Raw genomic sequence first — 19,838 nt, forward strand, 5'->3', positions numbered from 1 at the left:
TTTGTTTATCTGTTCCCACTGTTTCTCAGGAAAACACTGAAAATAGATTTTTGCTGCAGGTGATCCAGAACTGTCCAAGCGAGTCCTCACATTTTTATTCCCCTTTCTTTTTGCCTGAAATCCCACTCGAGGTTTGGTCTTGTGCCTCGGCCTGGCAGAGTTTCTGCAACACAGCAACATTCATATTTCAACGGCTGAATATGAATTATGCACAATAAGCAGTGAGAAGGAATTTAATGATGCCTCGCTTGTACAGTCTGCCTCAACAAACGAAGAGTGATTCCCCCTGTCTTAGCTGCGGGGCTGGAGGTGCTGATTTGAACAAATCTTTGACCTCAGCCTGCTTTCTGCTTCAGGTTTTGCAGTCAGCGCACAGGTTTCTGAGGAGGGAGAAGAGAATGAGGGGACTTCACCCTGTCAGAATATTGATCCACTCTGACATCTAATGTAATGATTCTTTGTCACTAAAGAAATGACCGGACAGTCTGAATTTGGGTCCTATCACCAGTGACTTTTAATTAAGACTCCTCCGTCGTCCCCTCCTGACCTCGTCATCTATATCACACCGCAGCCAATGAGAGCTGATCTTACTGTCAGCCTGAGAGCGGACGCTTCTGGCTCAGAAATTGGATGAGTTATCCTCTGTCGCTCAGGGTAACCTTGATTTGTACGGCAGATAAAACCTTCTGACTTGAAATCAAATATTATTTTGTAGCAGCAGCGGTATAAACAGATTCTTGTATGCGCAGAGCGGTTTTCTTTGGATCTTAAAAAGCAGCTCGGCACTCGTGTCTCTAAGCCTCACAAACAACAGACGGACTGTTTTTGGGCTTCCTTCACAAACATTTGATTTGAGCTCACGGACAAATTTAAACATTTACACATTCATGTTCACTCAAACACACTCTCAGTGCTTACCAGAGACACAGGGGTGGCATGTCTGAACAGAAGTGAGGATCTCAAAGATACAAAATTAATCTTGTAATATTAATATTGTGTGACTTAAACTCATCATTCTATCCACATTTAAATATGATGAGATATATGTTGATTTTTATTGATTCTGCTTCTCTCATTTGTAAATCTCTCTTACTATATTTCATCCTTAACGGTGATTACATTGTGTAGGTGTCACTTCTTACTAGATTTTGTTCTTAATCAAACTAGACACTGCAATTTTACTCCATTCTTCTTTGCAAAACTGCTCAAGCTCTGTCAGGTTGCTCAGGGATCTGGCATGAACAACCCTTTTCAAATCTATCTACAAATCCTCAATTGGATTGAAGTCTACGCTTTGACTCGGCCACTCCAGACCATTCCCCATGTTATCTTTAAACCATTTCTGTGTATGCTTCGGGTTAATCTTCTTCCAAGTTGCAGACTGTCCTCCTGGACCTATTCTTTGCCACATTCATTCTTCCAGAGCCGGCTGCCGAGGCACAGCATGATGCTGCCACCACTGTGCTTCACAGTGGGGATTGCTTGTTTTTGGTTCTGTGCAGTGTTTGGTGTCTTCAAAACACAACAAAACATACCATCTTGTTGGATAGCCAATTAGCACTACTTTGGTGCCATCACAACCTGTGTGCCCACATGCCTTTTGGCAAACTCTAGTCAAGATATATGTTTTCTTCAACAGTGGTTTTGTCTTTGCCACTGTCCCATAAAGCTGTGACTGGTGAAGAACCCGGGCAACACTTCTATGCAGAGTCTTTCCAATCTCAGCTGCTGAAGCTTGTAACTCCTTCAGAGTAGTCATAGGTGTCTCGGTGACCTCTCTCACTCTCCTTCTTGCAAGGTCACTCAGTTTGTGAGGACAGCCTGATCTAGGCAGATTTACACGTATGATGTATTACCTCCATTTCTGTTCTTTTGTTTTCATGGTGTAGTGGTAGCCAGGAATACTCGTTAACCAGTGACTGCACCTTCCACACGCAGGTATCTTTATACTACAATCACTTGAGACACATTCACTTCACTCAGGTAATCCCCATTTCATGAATTATGAGCCTACTAGCACTGATTGGATGAACATAGCTAACAAGATAAACAAAGTAAACAAGACTTATCTTAACATTTGGTGTATAAGACATGCTTTTAATGCCTACTAACAGTCATTAGAACAGCATGTAAAGACATGTTTCATTTTAATTGCATGTGCATCTGCCGCTATCATCCAGTGCATGCAACCTTTCACGTTGGAAATTTAAGCCCTTTTTATTGTATACTGCGAGCACCCAATATACTTCACAAACCAAGCAGGAAAACATGATGACGTGGACCAGGCTGGTGCTGCCACTTTGTAACAGCTATTCTCCTTCTTAGATCATAATCAGGCATTGAAAAAAAATAGGGCTTGTACATGTGTGCCTTCGCACCCTGGGGTGCCTCTGACATGGTCGGGAATGCCTTCAAAATGCATTAAATTCAACAAAGAATTATCATAAAGAGATATCACCAGATCCTGGTGAAAATAATCAAATTGTCTCATATGACCTTTTCAATTCACATCTTCAACATCAGGGTCAGCTTACGTTAGTATACACTACCCAAGAAGCATCCATTATCCAAGTGTCCATTAAACAGCTGTCCCAGCATATTTGAAATGTCTATGTTAAGAAAACAAACATGCACAAGCTTGCCTAACACACCTCTGAATGAAAAAATAACAGAGCTGAGCCAGTGGCAGGGCCTGTGGACACAATTACAATTTTTACAATTACTGATCCTTTATTTGTGCTCCTTGAGTTTTTGCTTTGTCTAACACAAATGTGGCGTGTGGGCGGGGTTTTCTGGGTTGTGTCCCTATCGGCCAAGAAGTTTTTGAGTGACAGCTTAGTCACTTTGGATGCTCCAGAGGTTGTTGTTAAGTTCATGACTGAGAAATTTAAGATGGAAAACCAGCAGACTTTCATGAATTTGTCAGTTTGACTGAACCAACTGTTTTATTAAGTGTAACTAATGATTAAAACACTTCCATCCTTAGGCCCTTTTCCAGTGTTCAAGCTAGAAAATGACATAAACACAACTGAATATTTCTCTGCAACTACAGGGTCTACATGAATTAACTTGGCATCAATTTAAAGACAACTCTTTAAAGGTTTCCAGCAGGTGTGTAAAAAATCTCTGTAGAAGTTACTGGGACTGAGTAAATAAAGATGGAACATAGCACAAATGAAAGATTTATTTTGTCTATCAAAAAAAAAACAAAAAAAAAAAAAACTCCCTTTTAGAGTTACTTTCTCCTGTGAAATGCCAAGTCAAGGTTTCTGGGATTAAAACTGTGTCACATGACCATGTCTGTGCACATTTACACTGCTCTATGTGTTTTTCAGGAGAAGGAGGAGCTGCCCCTGATACCAGGGCCTCTCAAGGTTTCAAAACATGTATCTTGTCTGTGCTGTACCAGACTTTTTGTTTTTTCATATGCATGTAAGTAGTGTTTTGTTTTTCCAACCACTTCAAGACATTTCTTCTATTTGTAAGAAAACTAGACCTTTGTCATTAGCTAATCCAGTAGCTCAGAGTAGGTGACTGTCACTTAGGAGACCCTGGTTTATATTTTTCTATTTTTTACTTTCATTGTTTCTTATTTTCAGGAATAACTGCTGAGTTATGAACATTCAGCACAAAATGTAACAGTGTGAGCCCTCTTGTGTTTACAGGGCAGATGAGCGGCTGTAGTATGAAACATTTCCTCCCTAAATATTAACTTCTTTGGGTCAAGGTGGCCTAGTGGTTAGGTCGTGCCCCATGTATGAAGGCGGCCTGGGTTCAAGTCTGGCTTGTGGCTCTATCACAGCATCTACATTCCCCATTCTCTCATCCCTGTGTCTGGTTCTATCTACTGTCCTATCTCTCTAATAAAGGAAGCAAAATCTGTCATCCATGGCGTCATATTACTTCGGAGACCCTCTGTCTGGTGCAACCAGTTGTGATTTAATGTTGACTGGGGATGATCAGTACAGTCAGGATTAACTTGCTAACCAACTGTGCTGTTGTTTATGTTCGCCACTTGCTTTATGCACTCTCGTTCTTGTTTGGGTTGATTTTCGCGACGTGGATTGGCATAGACAGTGTGTATCTCAAGATGAACAGAGTAAAATGGCAATTCTGATACATGTCAAAGACAGACCAGAGAGCATGCTGTGCAATAGGAGTGATTCACTAGAGAGAGGGGAGTGCTCCAGAGTGCACTTTGCATGCAGATTACTGTGCACATGTAGTACCTGAATGTTAGTCTTCTTCTTCTGATACTTATTTTACCTTTTCTGCTTCTCCTTTATCTTCTTTTAAATGAAGTGTGTGATAAGAGAAGAAACATTCATTCATTTTGCCCATCGGTTCTTGATTCTTTGGTGTGAACATGTTTTTGGTAAAAACAGGTGGCACATGAGATCTTTTTGCAGCTATTTGATGACTTTGACAAAAATCTGTGGGACCAGTCAGCAGGAAGTGGATTTCTGAAGGAGGATTCCTGGGGTTTGATTCACAGCCAAATGAAACAAATGTAAAATTAGAAAACGTGTGTGTGGGAGTCAGTGTTAAAATAGAAAGGTGAAAAGCCTGCTGACTATTTGTTTACCTGGGGAGACACCAACATAGGTTGTAATTACCGGATCATGAGTCAAAGAGATATTATTAATTGTGTCCTACAGGGTGAAAATAGCATAAAATCTGCCAAAGCAATGCATTTTCTTTTTTTTCTTTATGTGCATGAAGACATAATTTCAGGTAAAGAGCATTGTTGTCCCAAGGAGACCCTGTCCATTTGCTGTTTTCTTTGCCTTTTCCAAAAAGAGGTCAGATATAAAACACCTCTGAGGTGCAATGTTGAAGCCTTTTCCATTTTTTAGTAGCTGAAATGGTTTTCAAAATGCTTTAGTTTGTCTGTGCATGGCCCGGGGCTTCCATTTGATTCAAGTCACAACACTGCGGATGCCTTTGGACGTTCAGTCATAGCACCGAGCTATATTCAGTCCACTGCAGGCTGACTTCTTCTAAATGAATTTAGGCTCAATTTAGGGACACATTCTGCTCGCTGTGTGTCTGGTTTGCATATCAGTGAAACAACAAGGAGTGTTTTTTCATGCTCTGAATGAGGATTTCTTTGCCGGCTAGCCTGCGCATAACAAATCTCCTCCTTCTGCAACAGATCAATGGCTCAGACTCTGAAAGCTATGCATCTAAATTATAATTGGGAGGTACATAACTGCAGTTTTACTGTGGAAAACACTCCAGCCACATATTTTCTGTAACAAATGAATCTTCCTCAGTGGAGTTTCTACCAGCTATGCATCACAAAAAACCCAGCTGAATCCCATCCGCCTCTTTCTATTTAGACCCTCATGGGATGCTGTTATTTTGCCTCGTCTGCACAGTGTTTCTCATCTGACTATCTGCTGTCAATTTCATATTCAATTAAATGATAAGCCTTTTATTTTAGTATTCAAATGAAAGAAGAGAGTGCAAACTGTTGTTTTGCTCAAAAAAGAATTGAACCTACCAAAAGTTTTTCTTTTCCCCCGTGAAAATATAGAATCAATATGTTTGCAAAATCTCAGCGGTAACACGGATCTTCTTCCTCTTTCTTCATTATATACTAAGTCTTTGAGAGCTGCTTTTTCTGCTGTAAAAACACACAAATTGGCTCCTTCAGCTAACGGAGACGGTCCTATTTGTTGAAGACATTAACATATCGCTTGTTGTTTGACAGCATGGACAGCCGGCTGGGGATATACCTGCACACTGCAGCATGATCCCAGGAAGGTTCATTACACTAAACCGGCTCAAACTTTAAATTCTCCAGGGGATACGTCTAAGAAACACACATGTGCACACAACAGCTTTGTATGAAGCTGCTTTTGCATCTTCCAGTCATTTCATTAAAACACATGATGCCAAAATGACTATAACTCAGCATAACTAACAATGTTTTCATGCACAGCCCTTATTTTCCTCTGCGGCTTTGGTCAGCACTGTTTTGCTCAGGAGTTGGATCGCTCGAGGCCAGAACCTGACATAACTTTTGAGTCGTGCATCATTTATGCATTGTCAACATCAGGATGCAATGGTTGCAGCAGACTCAGTCCACTGAACAAACATATTGACGTGTTGCCACCCTCTGAAAGATTAAATCAGAGCGATTGTTTGCTCCAATGAAAACACATTTCTATTTAAAGTGAGTTTCAAAATGAAGTCGACAACTGCCGAGACTGAAAGCAGAGATGTTAAGTAAAGAGGGAGGGTGAGGTTTCACTATAAAGGGGGGAAAAATGTACCAAAAATAATTGTCTGGGGAAAGTAGCAGACTGCATGTTCATGTTAGGTCGCCCATAAGGGGGATGAAGGGGAGAGCTTTCTGGGCCAAACTGGGGACCCATAGAGGTCAGTAAAATCATGGTCCATTATAACTAGCTGTGATAACATTTTTTTGTTTTTAACTTGAAATATACCCACTCCTTTCAGAGCAACAAAATAATAATTGTATTTTTTTATTCTGTAGTACAAATGTAGCCTTTTTAAATATATAAACCCCCTTTTTAAATATATTTACCTTTTAATGTTGACAGTGTGGATGGGTGCACTGAACTAAATGATTAGGAAAGTAATGTCAGACTTCAGGATGGTAGAAAATAAAGCAGAAAAAACAGACAACTCTCACAGAAAATAATTCAATTATTATAAAAAGAGGCAAAAATAGGCAAAAAGTAATGGCAAACAAAAGGATGAACAGCAATAATGATGGGTAAAAAGTGGCAAATGCATTGTGTAAATGAGTGGAAACTGCATACAAAGGGTTAAAAGTGGCAAAAATGTGTGAAAATTAACAAAATTGGGGGAATGTAGCAAAAAAGGGAGAAAAAAATTAGCATAAAGTGGCAACAGAAGGTTAAAGTGGAAAAATGTGAAGAGGACAGTGGCAAAAAATGGCAAACAATGGAGACATGGGCGGAATGGGTTTAAATTAACAATAAAGGGTGGAATTGGGCAAAATATGGGAGAAAATGATTAAGAGTTGGCAATAAAAGTGGTAAAAATGAGTGGAAAGAGATAACAACAGTGGCAAAAGTTTCAAAAAAAGGCAAAGAAAGTCTAAAATGGATGTTAAGTGACAAGACACTGTCAAATAGGGTAAAACATGGCAATTAACTTACAAAGAAGGGCAAAAAAAAAAAAAAACAGGAATAAGTTAAAAGCGGCAAAAATGGGCATCATATGGCAAAAATAGGGATAAATGTGCCATTTAGCAATAGCAAAAAAATGTCTGTCGAGTGGCAAAACACTGGCAAAAATGGGTAAAGTGATAAAGGAAGTAGCAAAAATGTGCAGAAAATGTGGTGCAAAGGGGTTAAAAAGTAGCACGAATTAATAATTACAATGTCAGAACAAAATGAGTTTTACACACACTTCTAAGCTCAAACATGAGGTAACTGTAAGCCAGGACGCTGGCACCAATGCTACTGATCCAACACACATGCATTAATATCATCAATAAATCACGCCTGTGAAGGGCCCATTGTCTGGGTTCTTTGGGGATCAGCCAATTCTGTAGCAGGTCTGTGTACATGTGAACACATTTCTGCATGTTTAGTAAGCTCAGCGTGTGAGAGCTGGAGCATTTCACTTTTTGTTCCTGTATTTGTATATTTTGGAGCTCAGTCTGATTTAAATACTTCACAAAAACAAGGTTAGTTTGCAGGTACTTCACTTCAAGAGGTGCTTCTGTGTTCAACATTGAGGCTAGAATTTAAGGTCAAGGATAAAGGTTGAGTTAAAGGCATGAAGTGCTGATTTACTGAGCTGTAATTCTCTCATTTAATGTTTCCTAATGTAACATGGTTTTTAAACCACCATCACCTTATGACCTACATACTTTGATTTAACTTTAATGATGTAGACAGAATGAATACAGTCAGACTTGGTGACTGTGTTCATTGGTGTCGTTATGGGTAAACATTAATTTGTTATCTTGTTTATCTGAGAAAAAAAAGAGATCTAAACCTTGTCCTTACATGGTAAGAGGGATTGCTAACAACCACACTAAAAGCATTACCCCCTCATGTACTTTGGAGAAATCCTTGAACGAGCCCAAATGTCTGTCTCTGCCCTGGGTGCTTTTATTGTGAAATGCTGCTTGACCCAAATGAGGTAATGCACTTCCAGACAGCCACTACAGTAAAGACTACAAAGGGATATTAGGGCCACTCTAACAACAACAACAAAAAAAAGGTCTGACAATTTTTGAAAAATACAAAAAAGATACAATTTTCTTGAGTGTTAATTTGATTCATAATTTAAATTTATGGAGAAGAAATATATGTTCTGCTTTTTAAATCATACATTTTAACCTACTTGATTTAAAAAAATTCCATGTTTATTAAAAGGCAATAATTAATAGGTAAATGGCTCAATTTAGCTTCATTTTCTTTCAAGCAGTATGCTATTTTTGACTTCATACTCTGACGAATTCCAAGTTTTAGTTCTTGTTCATTCTTGTTTACAAGCTCAATTTATTATTTTTTTTCTCAAAATCTTCTTTATTCATTTATTTGTCTTTTGATTGGTCCATATATGCTGTCATCGAAGACAAAGGTAATGCCATTATTATATTATATAATAATATAAAAAGAATATTTATTGCTGGTAATTGATTAAAAAAAGCATGTCACATAAATATGCTGATTGATTATGATTAATCACACGTATTAAGATGCAGTGTGTCATTTTTAGCCCAGTAGCATTTAATGGAACAAACTTGGTATAAAAACGATAAAATATTAATATATAAATACATCTATTAAAATTAGTATTTAATCACCTGAATCCATAAAATTGTTATATTTGTATTATCTTAGATTAATAACCTTGCAAATCAGACGGATACGCCCGTTTCCGTGTTTCTCACTGGTGAATCCATCTTGCAAAGCTCCCGTCTGAACCATCTGGGCCCGCTTAGAAAGGGACAGGACCAATCAGTGTCCAGGGACAGTACTTTTGGCGGAGTCGTGATGTAAGCAAGCAGCAACAAGACGCCAGTGCAGTTATGGCGGAGGATATTAACGTGGATGCTGCTAAAGCGCCAGTTCTGGCACTTGACAACATTTCTTCGATAAAAGAAGAACAAGGAACAGCATTGAGTTGTTTTCTTTTTGAAAAAGACAAAAGCCGTGTACTGACATGTCTACAGTCACCATGGTTTGCGTTATTGCTCGGTAGCTGCACATGCGCACTTGGTGATGGCTACGTCCCGTGTTTTGTTGCTCTGATTGGCCCGTAAAGATGTGACAGACAGAACATTCATCCAGTCACCCTCTGAGTTTTTTCAAATCCTCTGCCCTTTCCCAAACGCTTAGTATTGAAGGTTTTCCAGATGGATGAAACAAATCCATCTGGCGTTTTCAATACATACAGAGGGTCCCCTCCACGGACCCCGCCATCTTAAAATTTTTTCATCTTGCATGTTTCTACAGCACCACAGAATGGATCAAATAACAGAATTTTTTTTTTTTTTTTTAAATTCTGCTGGTTACACGGTTAACACCAGAGGTAAGCATCAGCAGTCTGGATTAGATGTCGCATATTTTCCAATTTTACACACACACCTTTAAAATACTACCATTTACTCACCTGTGGATATGAAATAAGTCAGGTGTGGTAAACTATAGTTTTTAAATTTTACCTAACATCTCAGCTTAGTTATAATGGTTTGTAAATATTGTATTTGTAAAATACAATATCTTAATTCGCTGAGCAATAACATCCATAAACTGCAAACTGCAAAATAATTTCTGCTGGAAAGTGAATGTAAACTGCTAGCCTTGAGGCCCCTTGTCTTTCACACTGTTGATGGGTCTGAAATCTTTAGCGATTGCATTGGTTAGCTTAGTTGCAATTTGTTAACAAATCCAGGTTTGCTGCCCCCGTCGGTATAGTTTGATGACTGTGGCCTGGTCCTGTGTTGATGTTAGCATCTTCATCTAGAACCTTATAAACTTAAAAAACTTGGGTTAAACTTTAAAATTATTGTTAAAAAGTGTAAAAACTCTATAATATTGTTTTGTTTTTTTGTTTTTTTTTTAAATATGCAGACAATTCTGTTCATGGTGGTGTTGAGACTTTGTTGTGTTAACGTTTTTGTTTGCTGGTCAAATGCGAAAAAAAACTTGTCACTGATTTCCTTGTATAAAGAACAGGTGATTAGAAAGTGCAGCTCTGTTTCCTCTTCCTGTTGGCTGCAGCGGGTGTACAGTCTGTCTTCTTTAGGGGTCCAGCTTTGTCTGAGTCAGTATATTGTCAGACATTTCCTCAGCCATGGATCAGTCAAAGTGCCCAAGTATTCTGCAGCAGCATGTTCCCTATCCAAGGGCAATTTGCATTCCAGTTTGCTTCGTTTTTTGGTCCATTCTTATCAGTGGGTTAAATAGTTCTCTCTCTCTCGTCTAGTCTATCTTGTGGATTCTATCTACAGTCACTGCTGTCTGGTCTTCAAAAGTTTGTCTGAAATGGAGTCAGTTATAGTGTAAATTATGAGACATATCAAAGTCTACGGTGAGGTGCAGGGATACATTTATACTAAGGTCATCACAGCAGCTGTCTCATCTGAGAAATGCACGTTTCAAAGGTGAGTTGTCTGCATTTCTCAAGGCAAAATACGATGAATCCAGTCTTATTTGCATTCAAACTCACGATGCTGTTCATCAGCCTAAGATTTATGCCTGCCACATGTTGGGTCAAATGTACTCCTTCAAACTTTATCTGCAGACTGACAGAGGCAATGCAGCTGCAGGAGCGGACAGGATATCATTTACTAACATTTAGAGGGGAAAATGTATGTTGACAGGAGACGTACACCGTTGTCATGACTTACTAGACAAGTGAGCAATCAAACATGATAGAAAGGTGCTGCATCCCTGAGCTTCAGATGAGGGAAATTTGATGATAAGAAAACCCCATCAATCCATCTTTAAAACTCTTATTTTTCACCAGAATGATCTTTACTAAACATTACATTCATCATTGTTTTGATCTTTTTTCACCGATAGTTTTTTCTATCCAAAGACCTCTCAATATAACTCATAACTGAAGGGTGATTGACAATGCAAGTTGAATTTCTTCTGCATTATTACAGAAGTTTATGGATGTTTTTCTTATGCTGGTACTTATAGGAAGCAATAAAAGCATGAACTTTTTTTTCCTCATGGGGAATTTGTCTTGCACCATGAGCATTAAAAATAGAAGACATCAACCACCCTTCAGGTCAGCATTAACATGAAACAAAATAGCTTGAAAAATACATACTCAAAGCAATCACTGGCTACATCTAAGTATTTTAAGTATAAAGACTAATAAAGTTCAGAGGGCCAGGTCCATATTGTTCGTATCGTAAGAGCAAGAAGCAGCTCAAACAGCATGATACAATGGCCATGGAAAAGTGTTGACCACCTTTGATGTTTTACCTTTTTATTGATTTTATAAATCAATCATGGTCAGTATCATTTGGTTTTTTGACAAAAACAAAACAAAACAAAACAAAAAAAACTTCAATATCGAAATGAAAACACATTTCTACAAAGTGATGTTACTTAAACAAAAAATCTGTGATGTAAAATAAGTGACTGCATTAATATTCACCCATTTCAAGTCATTTTTTAATAGGTGCACCTTAGGATTGCACCTAGGATCGAGGTCTGGGCTCTGACTCGGCCACTCCACAACATTTACCTGGTTGTCTTTAAACCATATCTGTCTAGCTTTGGCTGTATGCTTTGGGTCACTGTCCTGTGGAGATAAATCTTCTCCCAAGCCGTAGTTCTCTTACAGACTGCATGAGACTGTCCTCCATGATTTTCCTATATTTTACCCTCTTCCTTTACAAGCCTTCTGGGTCCGGCTGCTGAGAAGCATCCCCACAGCATGTTGCTGCCACCTCTGTGCTTCACAGTTAGGATGGTGTGTTTGTGGTGATGTGCAGAGTTTGGTGTCAGCCAAACATGACTTCTTGCCTGATGGGCAAAAAGCACTTCTTTGGTCTCATCTGGCCAAAGAACTTTCTTCCACTTGACAATGGAGTCTCCTACATGCCTTTTGGCAAACTAGTCAAGGTTTGATTGGTCTGATTATGTACACTTTTAATACCTATTTCTTCAGCTAAAAAGTTGACTGTGAGTTATATACCAGGACGACTTTTAAACCAAGGTGAGGCATATACCAGTAGGCCTATAAAGTGCTTCTAACATCACATCACAACACCTAACAGGATTTTAAAAAACATCCCTGTGTACTGTGTACCCTATGGCTTCACCTCTCAGAACTTGCTGGAATATAAACTGACACAAACCACACCAGTGGGAGTTAGCACCACTTCTTTACTGCTTTACCCCTCAATTACTGCTTTACTCTTCTGTGCATTTAAAGGAAGCAGGAAGCTTGCTTTTAAGTAAATAAAGTGTGTGGAGACCGAGAATCCTCTTCGATAAGCAGAACAGATAATACTTGGAGCAGGTAAGTGTCTGGTGGCCAGGCTTCTCTCCATGGGTAAACCCAACCTGAGAGGTGACATGCCATGCCCTTTGGACTCACCACCTGCAGGGATGGGCATGTTGGCTGAGTGCAGAGTGCACTGGGCAGCAGGCAAAGGCTGTAGACTGACACCCGGTGGCATAGACTGACTCTGGATATGAGATTGCCAGGTAGACTGGTGTAGCGTCAGCATTACCGCAGGTGTTGTGCCAGATACAGTCATGGACGAAAGTATTGGCACCCCTGGAATTTTTCCAGAAAATACACCGTTTCTCTCAGAAATTGTTACATTACAAATGTTTTTGGTATACATGTGTATATTGCCTGTATGTGCATTGGAACAACACAAAAAATCAGAAAAAAAGGACAAATTTGACATAATTTTACACAAAACTCAAAAAATGGGCTGGACAAAATTATTGGCACCCTTTTAAAACTGTGGGTAAACCATTTTATTTCCAGCATGTGATGCTTGAGATCTTGAAATCCCTTTGTCCACTGTGCGTAATATAATCAAGAAGTTTACAACCATGGAACTGTGGCTAATCTCCCTGGACGTGGACGGAAGAGAAAAATGGACAAAAGAATGCAACGCAGGATAGTTGGAATGGTGGATAAACATCCTCAGTCAACTTCCACACAAATTCAGGCTGTCCTGCAGACTCAGGGTGCAAAAGTGTCAGCTCAGACCATACGTCGTCATCTGAATGAGATGAAGCACTATGGCAGGAGGTCGAGGAGAACCCCACTGCTGACAAAGAGACATAAAAAACCAGACTGGAGTTTGCGAAAATGTACCTGAGTAAGCCTCAATCCTTCTGGGAGAACATTTTGAGGACAGATGAGACTAAGGTAGAGCTTTTTGGAAAAGCAAGTCATTCCACTGTTGACAGAAAACAGAATGAGGCCTACAAAGAAAAGAGCACAGTACCTACAGTCAAACATGGTGGAGGTTCAAGGATGTTTTGGGGTTGTTTTGTTGCCTCTGGCAATGGGTGCCTTGACTGTGTGCAAGGAATCATGAAATCTGGGGACTATCAAAAGATTCTGGGTTGTAATGTAGGGACTGGTGTCAGAAAGCTGGGTCTGCGTCAGAGGTCATGGGTGTTTAGGACAATGACCCCAATCATTCCTCAAAAAGCACAAAGAAATGGTTGGAGACAAAGTGCTGTAGAGTTCTGAAGTGGCCAGCAATGAGTCCAGATCTAAATACCATTGAACACCTATGAAGAGATCTTAAAACTGCTGTTGCAAGAAGCACCCTTCAAATCTGAGAGACCTGGAGCAGTTTGCAAAAGAAGAGTGGTCCAAAAATCCAGTTGAGAGGTGTAAGAAGCTTGTTGATGGTTATAGGGATTGGTTTCAGTTATTTTTTTCCAAGGGTCTGCAACCAAATATTAAAGGGATACTTCAACGTTTTGGCAAATTCACCCATTGCCATAATTCCTATAGTCTTAGTAATAGGTTCGTTACCTTTAGTTGTCGGTGCAAGCTATTTTTAGACCGGCGCTGCCGAGTTTGGAGCTGCTGTGCCAACTCAATGTAAGCAGATGGTATTTTCGGCTTTCCCTCATCAAACTCATCAAATACACAATCCAACAGCTCCAAAACACTCTCGTGGACAAGTTGTGACCTGTACATTCACCACGCTATGAAATAATCATGGAACATTACGAGACGGGGTTGTTTTAAAGCTAAATGCAAATACTTGTAACTACACTCCAGACATGGCTGCTGCACTGTGTATCTCTGTCCAGTGGTTTACTCAAGAAAGTAGTTCCAAGTATTTACTTCATGTGTCGTAATGTTACATAATTATACGTTATTATTTTATAGCGTGGTGAATGTACAGGTCACAACTTGTCCATGAGAGCGTTTTGGAGTTGTTGGAATGTGTATTTGATGAGTTTGATGAGGGAAAGCCAAAAATACCGTCTGCTTACATTGAGTTGTGGTGGCTCCAAACATGGCAGTGGCGATCTAAAAATAGCTTGCACCGAAAACTAAAGGTAACGAACTTATTACTAAGACTACAGGAATTATGGAAATGGGCGAATTTGCCAAAAAGTATCTCTTTAAGTTGAGGGTGCCAATGACTTTGTCCGGTCCATTTTTTGAGTTTTGTGTAAAATTATGTCAATTTTGTCTTTTTTCTTTGATTGGCAATAAACAGGTGTATACCAAAAACATTTGTAATTGCAACAATTTCTGGGAAAAATAGTGTATTTTCCGGAAAAATTCCAGGGGTGCCAGTACTTTTGTCCATGACTGTATACATGGAAGGCAACGTTTCAGTTTACTGGTTGATCTACCTCCCAAACCTCATTTATGGACATAAATTCTGTATAATGAACTAAACCATGAGACTGCAGATACAAGCAGCTGAAATTAGTTTTTCTCATAACTGGTGGCTGGGCAAAGCTGGAGAGGTCCAGGATTCTTATCAGGGTGGGTCTTGAGCGCTACACCTTGGAGGTCTTCTAGGCATGTCCAGCTGGGGGGGAGACCTTGGGGAAGACCCAAAATGCGTAGGAGGGATTAGATATCCCGTCTGGTCTGGAAACGCCTGGGGATTGAAAGGAGTTGAAAAGTGTTGATGAGGAGAGGGATGCCTGAATTGACTTGCTCAGTCACTGCAACTGACCTCAGATATGGGAAGGAAGGATGGATGGGACTGTTGCTTATATACCAGGTTGATTTATATTCTGGATTTCACAGTAGATTGGATGAAACCCCTATGATGAGTCATTCAAAGCGTGCCCCTTGGCAAATGCTACAAATCCATGACATGAAATTCTGAAGAACTGCCACACCCTTTAAGTTCTGTACCCCCAGACAAATAATATTTCCTCTTTAATGTCTCTTATAGCTCTATTTGTAGCCCAGGATATGATCAATACATTCCTAAAAAACCATGTGCATGTGGGTGATGTTTAATGGACATAGTACTTGATTGTAAATTTGTAGGAAAAGCTTTTGATAAAACCAAACTATATGGCCCATACAAGGTAAATGTCCACTATTTTTGCTTAGCTTGCAAAGTTTCATGATCTTTTGAACCTCTTTAGGCTCTCATAAGGTTGATTCATTTGACTTGAGTGAACAAATGACAAAAATAAATCACTCCGTAAGTCACTAAATAAGTTATTCTTACTCGAACCATAAACAATATTAAATCGCTTAATCCAACATTTATCTGAAAAACCTGATTTATGCCTTAATCTTGTCTCAGTTCTTACAGTACTTTTTGAAAGTAGTTCTCATTTAGCATTTCTACATTTTTGCATAACCAAATTTCTAGTCAGGAAAATGAATTCATACACTTGTGACACTCCTCCCTCGCACAAAATAGCCTCATTAGTGCCAGACAATGGGCCACTGGGTGTTGATTCCCTGAAGTGTGAAAGTTTCTGCCTCTCTTTAGTCTCGCTGTAAACCGACACACTCACTCCTTTCTTCTACCTACGCAGAGTTTTACTTCCTCCACACGAACACTGTTTGAGCAGTAAACTTCATTTGGATTCTAACTGAGATGTGCACTACTTTTTTTCATCTCCTTCAAACTTCCACATTTAACCAGTTTGTTGTGATGACTGTACACTGTATCAGCCTTTCCTGAGCATGTACGCTTCCATGCACCTTTTTCCATTCTTCTTGTTCCTGTAAAACTCTGTTTGTTGGAGGATTTACTGGACTCCTGTTGTCGCTGTCTTTCAGAGCAGTCAGTAAAAGAAGAATGAGCATTATTTTCTGCTGCGGAAACCCATAAACTAAAGGAAGGAAGGCTCATGTGAGGAGTACTGAAAGCAAAAACAGTAAATGTAAAAAAAAAAGCTCTACACTCTACACTCTACAAAGAGCCATAGACATAAATGTTGGTCCTTTATAGAGTGACGTGCGTTGTCAGGGAGAGATACAAGGAGAGGCTGCAGACAGGATGAAAATATTACTCGAGTGACTCTGGCAACTGTAATCACAATCACTTTAAAAATCACTAACAGGCCCAGTCGTCTTTCTTTAAACGGTAAATGGGCTTGAGCTTGTACGGCACTTTTTTAGTCGTCTGGCTACTCGAAGCGCTTTTACCAGTTGGCAGAGGATGCTACGTTAAAAGTCCATCTGAATTAAACAATCTCATTTCCACTCACTGATATGCCACTGATGCAGCAGAGGGAGCAATTTGGGGTTCAATGTTTTGCCCAAGGACACTTCTACAGGGATCAAAACCCCAGCCTTCCAGTTCTGTCAAAGTGATCCACCAGTGACAGTATTTAATTATAAAGACATTTCATATTGTTGGATGTTTTATTTGATATACATTAAAATCATTATTTTATTCCTTTAATCTAGCATGACTGCTGATATTTCAGATCAAACCCAAGTCAGAAGTTACAAAATATGCAAGTGTGATGTTATCTGGACAAAAACTGACATTCATTACATGAAGCCTAGAGTAAGTTCATGCAGGACACGGTAGTCATACGCCCAGCTGTAATCAGCTGATCCTAATTATCACCTCCCAGCTCTTACAGCCAATCACACCTGTCTCTCACCCCAGCGGTGTATTTAAATATGACTTTTCACTGATCCTTGCTTGCTTCAATGCTGATGCAGCATGCTGCTGCTAGCCTCCTCCACCCCAGCCTCCTCCATTATAGCATAAAGCTCATTGCACCCTCATAGTCAGTTTCATGTTTTTATGGATCAGTTGCTTTTGAACTAATTTTATTATGTTTAATATGCATTGTTATAAATGTATCGATCCATATGGGGGTTTCTAGCCATGCTCTCCATGGACAGTCAAAGCATAATGCTTGACAAACCCAGGAAGCATCTTTTTAGCGGTGCCAACTGCAGTATGATGAGTGTTCCTCATTTAACTAATTTTATGCAGTTTTGTAAACCTGTTTTAGTTTTGGAGAGCTTGGTTTCAAAATTTGATCTAGTCTGATAGCCTGGGCCCAGACCACAGTTGTTAGAAGGTCATGTAAAGTTATAGGTAAGACCAACTCTTGTAGTCAGGTTGTTTAAAAGGAAAAGAAAATAATTTTAAAACATGGGAATAATCAACTTGTATTGAAAACTTCTGAGTAAAATTAGGTTGAATCTGAACCAAGGAGGATTCAGACTGGATAAGAGAAGAAAAAAATCTCTGTAAACATAAAAACAAATTACATAGTAGAAGACACACGGAGAGTAATATTTTCAGGGTAGCTGTGTATCAGTGGTAGTTGCTTGTCTCAAATGGAAGGTTTAGGGTTTGATCCCCTGCTCTGACAGGCAGATGTTGTGTCCTTAAGCACTTAAGACAGTAATTTCTTAAATTGCTCCAACTACTACATCCACTAGTATACAGCTGCAGACACAGTCCCCAAACCCTTGGTTTGACAGAGCCCCTGACCTTGGAAAAAGCCCCAACTGTAACTGCATTGGCATATATGATGGCTGTCCTGTTCAAATACTCTGTCCAGAACACAGGCAGAGTAGCCAAGTATCCTTTTAATGAAGATGCTGTGTCATTGTATTATGAATCACTCTATACACTATATGGACAAAAGTATGTGGACACACCTGTTAATCATTGAATTCAGGTGCTTTAATCAAACCTGTTTCCACAGGTGTATAAAATCAAGCACCTTGCTATTTGCAAAAATTTGTGATACAAATTGGGTCATTCTGAAGAGCTCTGTGACTTTAAGCCTGTTACTGTGAGGATGCCACGTTTGCAGTAAGATGAATAACAGCAATTCAGCCGAGGTGCATGGTGCATAAAAGTCGCCAACGCTCTGCTGATTCCATAGCTGAAGAGTTCTGAACTTCCACTGGCATTAATGTAAGCACAAAATGGTGCTGCAGGAACTTCTTCTCAGAGTGGGTGTCCATGGCCAAGCAGCATGAATGCAAACCTCACATCACCAAGTCCAATGTCAAGTGTCTGATGGAGTGGTGTAAAGCACACAGAAACTGGACTGTGGAGCAGTGGAAACGTGATCTGTGGGGTGACGAATCATGCGTCTCTGTTTTCCAGTCAGATGGATGGGTCTGGGTTTGGCAGATGCCAGGAGAACATTACCTTCCTGACTACACGGTGTCAACTGTGAAGTTTGGTGCAGGAGTGATAATGGTATAAGGCTGTTTTTCAGGGTTTGGACTAGACTGCTTATCTCCAGTGAAGGACAATCTTAATGTTCCAGCATTCCAAGACATTTTGGACAATGCTGTGCTTCCAACTTTGTGGCAACAGTTTATGGAAGGCCCTTTTCTGTTCCAACATGGCTGTGCCCCAGTGTACTAAGCAAGGGGCTATATAGACATACTGTAGCTTGATGAGTTCAGGTTGGAAGAACTTGACCGGCCTACACAGAGCCCTGACCTCAACCCCATCAAGTATCTTTGAGATGAACTGGAACAGAGATTGCAAGCCAGTCCTTCTTGTTCAACATCAGTGCATAGACTAGTCAATGCTCTACAGAATAAATGGGCATAAATTTACATAGAACACTTCAGAATTTTGTGGAAAGCCCTCCAAGAATATTGGGGGTTGCTATAGCTGCAAAATTGGGTCCGTCTCCATTTTAAAGTACATGTATTTGAATAAAATGTTATCATGGTCCCTGTTGGTGTAATGGTCAGGAGAATATGCAAAATACCCAGTGTATTGATAGTTAATACTGATAGACACTGAACATAGCATCCTCTACCATCGGTGAGGTAATGTAAACCTCAGAATATAGAATACATTTTGAAACAGATATTGTCCAGATTGTTTTCTAAACATTTCAGAAAAGATTAAGATAAATCAACTCAAACTTTACATGTGCTTTTAATTGATTGTTAATCGTGGTAATTGTGTCAGTTTAGACTGAGGTGAAGTGGAAACAGTGACCATGTGTTGTACAGTTTTCCCTGATTACGCGCTGCATAGTTAAATATTCAGAGCATGATAATTGTCCTCAAAATACATGCATGACTACACAAAACAACACAAATAATCCCTCCTGTCACTTCTGGGGTAAAAACATACCCTGTGTGAGGTGAAAGATTAGAGCAGCTCTAGTGGTGGTTGTTCGAATCGATCATTTGGGTGTAAGATGTCAGCCGGACATCATGAAGGACCTCTAACGTCAGGCGCCTATTAATTGTTTTGTTTATGCAGCTCCAATCACAACATACCACACCTCTCCCCACAGAAAATTAATGATTACTGGCAAAAGGTTAATATCCACTCAGCTGAAAATGCATCAACAGTGAATTAATGAGATCATTACCTGCATGGATTGATCACGAAATTAGTCTTCTGTCAGAGCAGGACTTTC

This window comes from Cheilinus undulatus, linkage group 21 (genome assembly GCF_018320785.1).
Source record: "Cheilinus undulatus linkage group 21, ASM1832078v1, whole genome shotgun sequence".
Classification (NCBI taxonomy): Eukaryota; Metazoa; Chordata; class Actinopteri; order Labriformes; family Labridae; genus Cheilinus; species Cheilinus undulatus.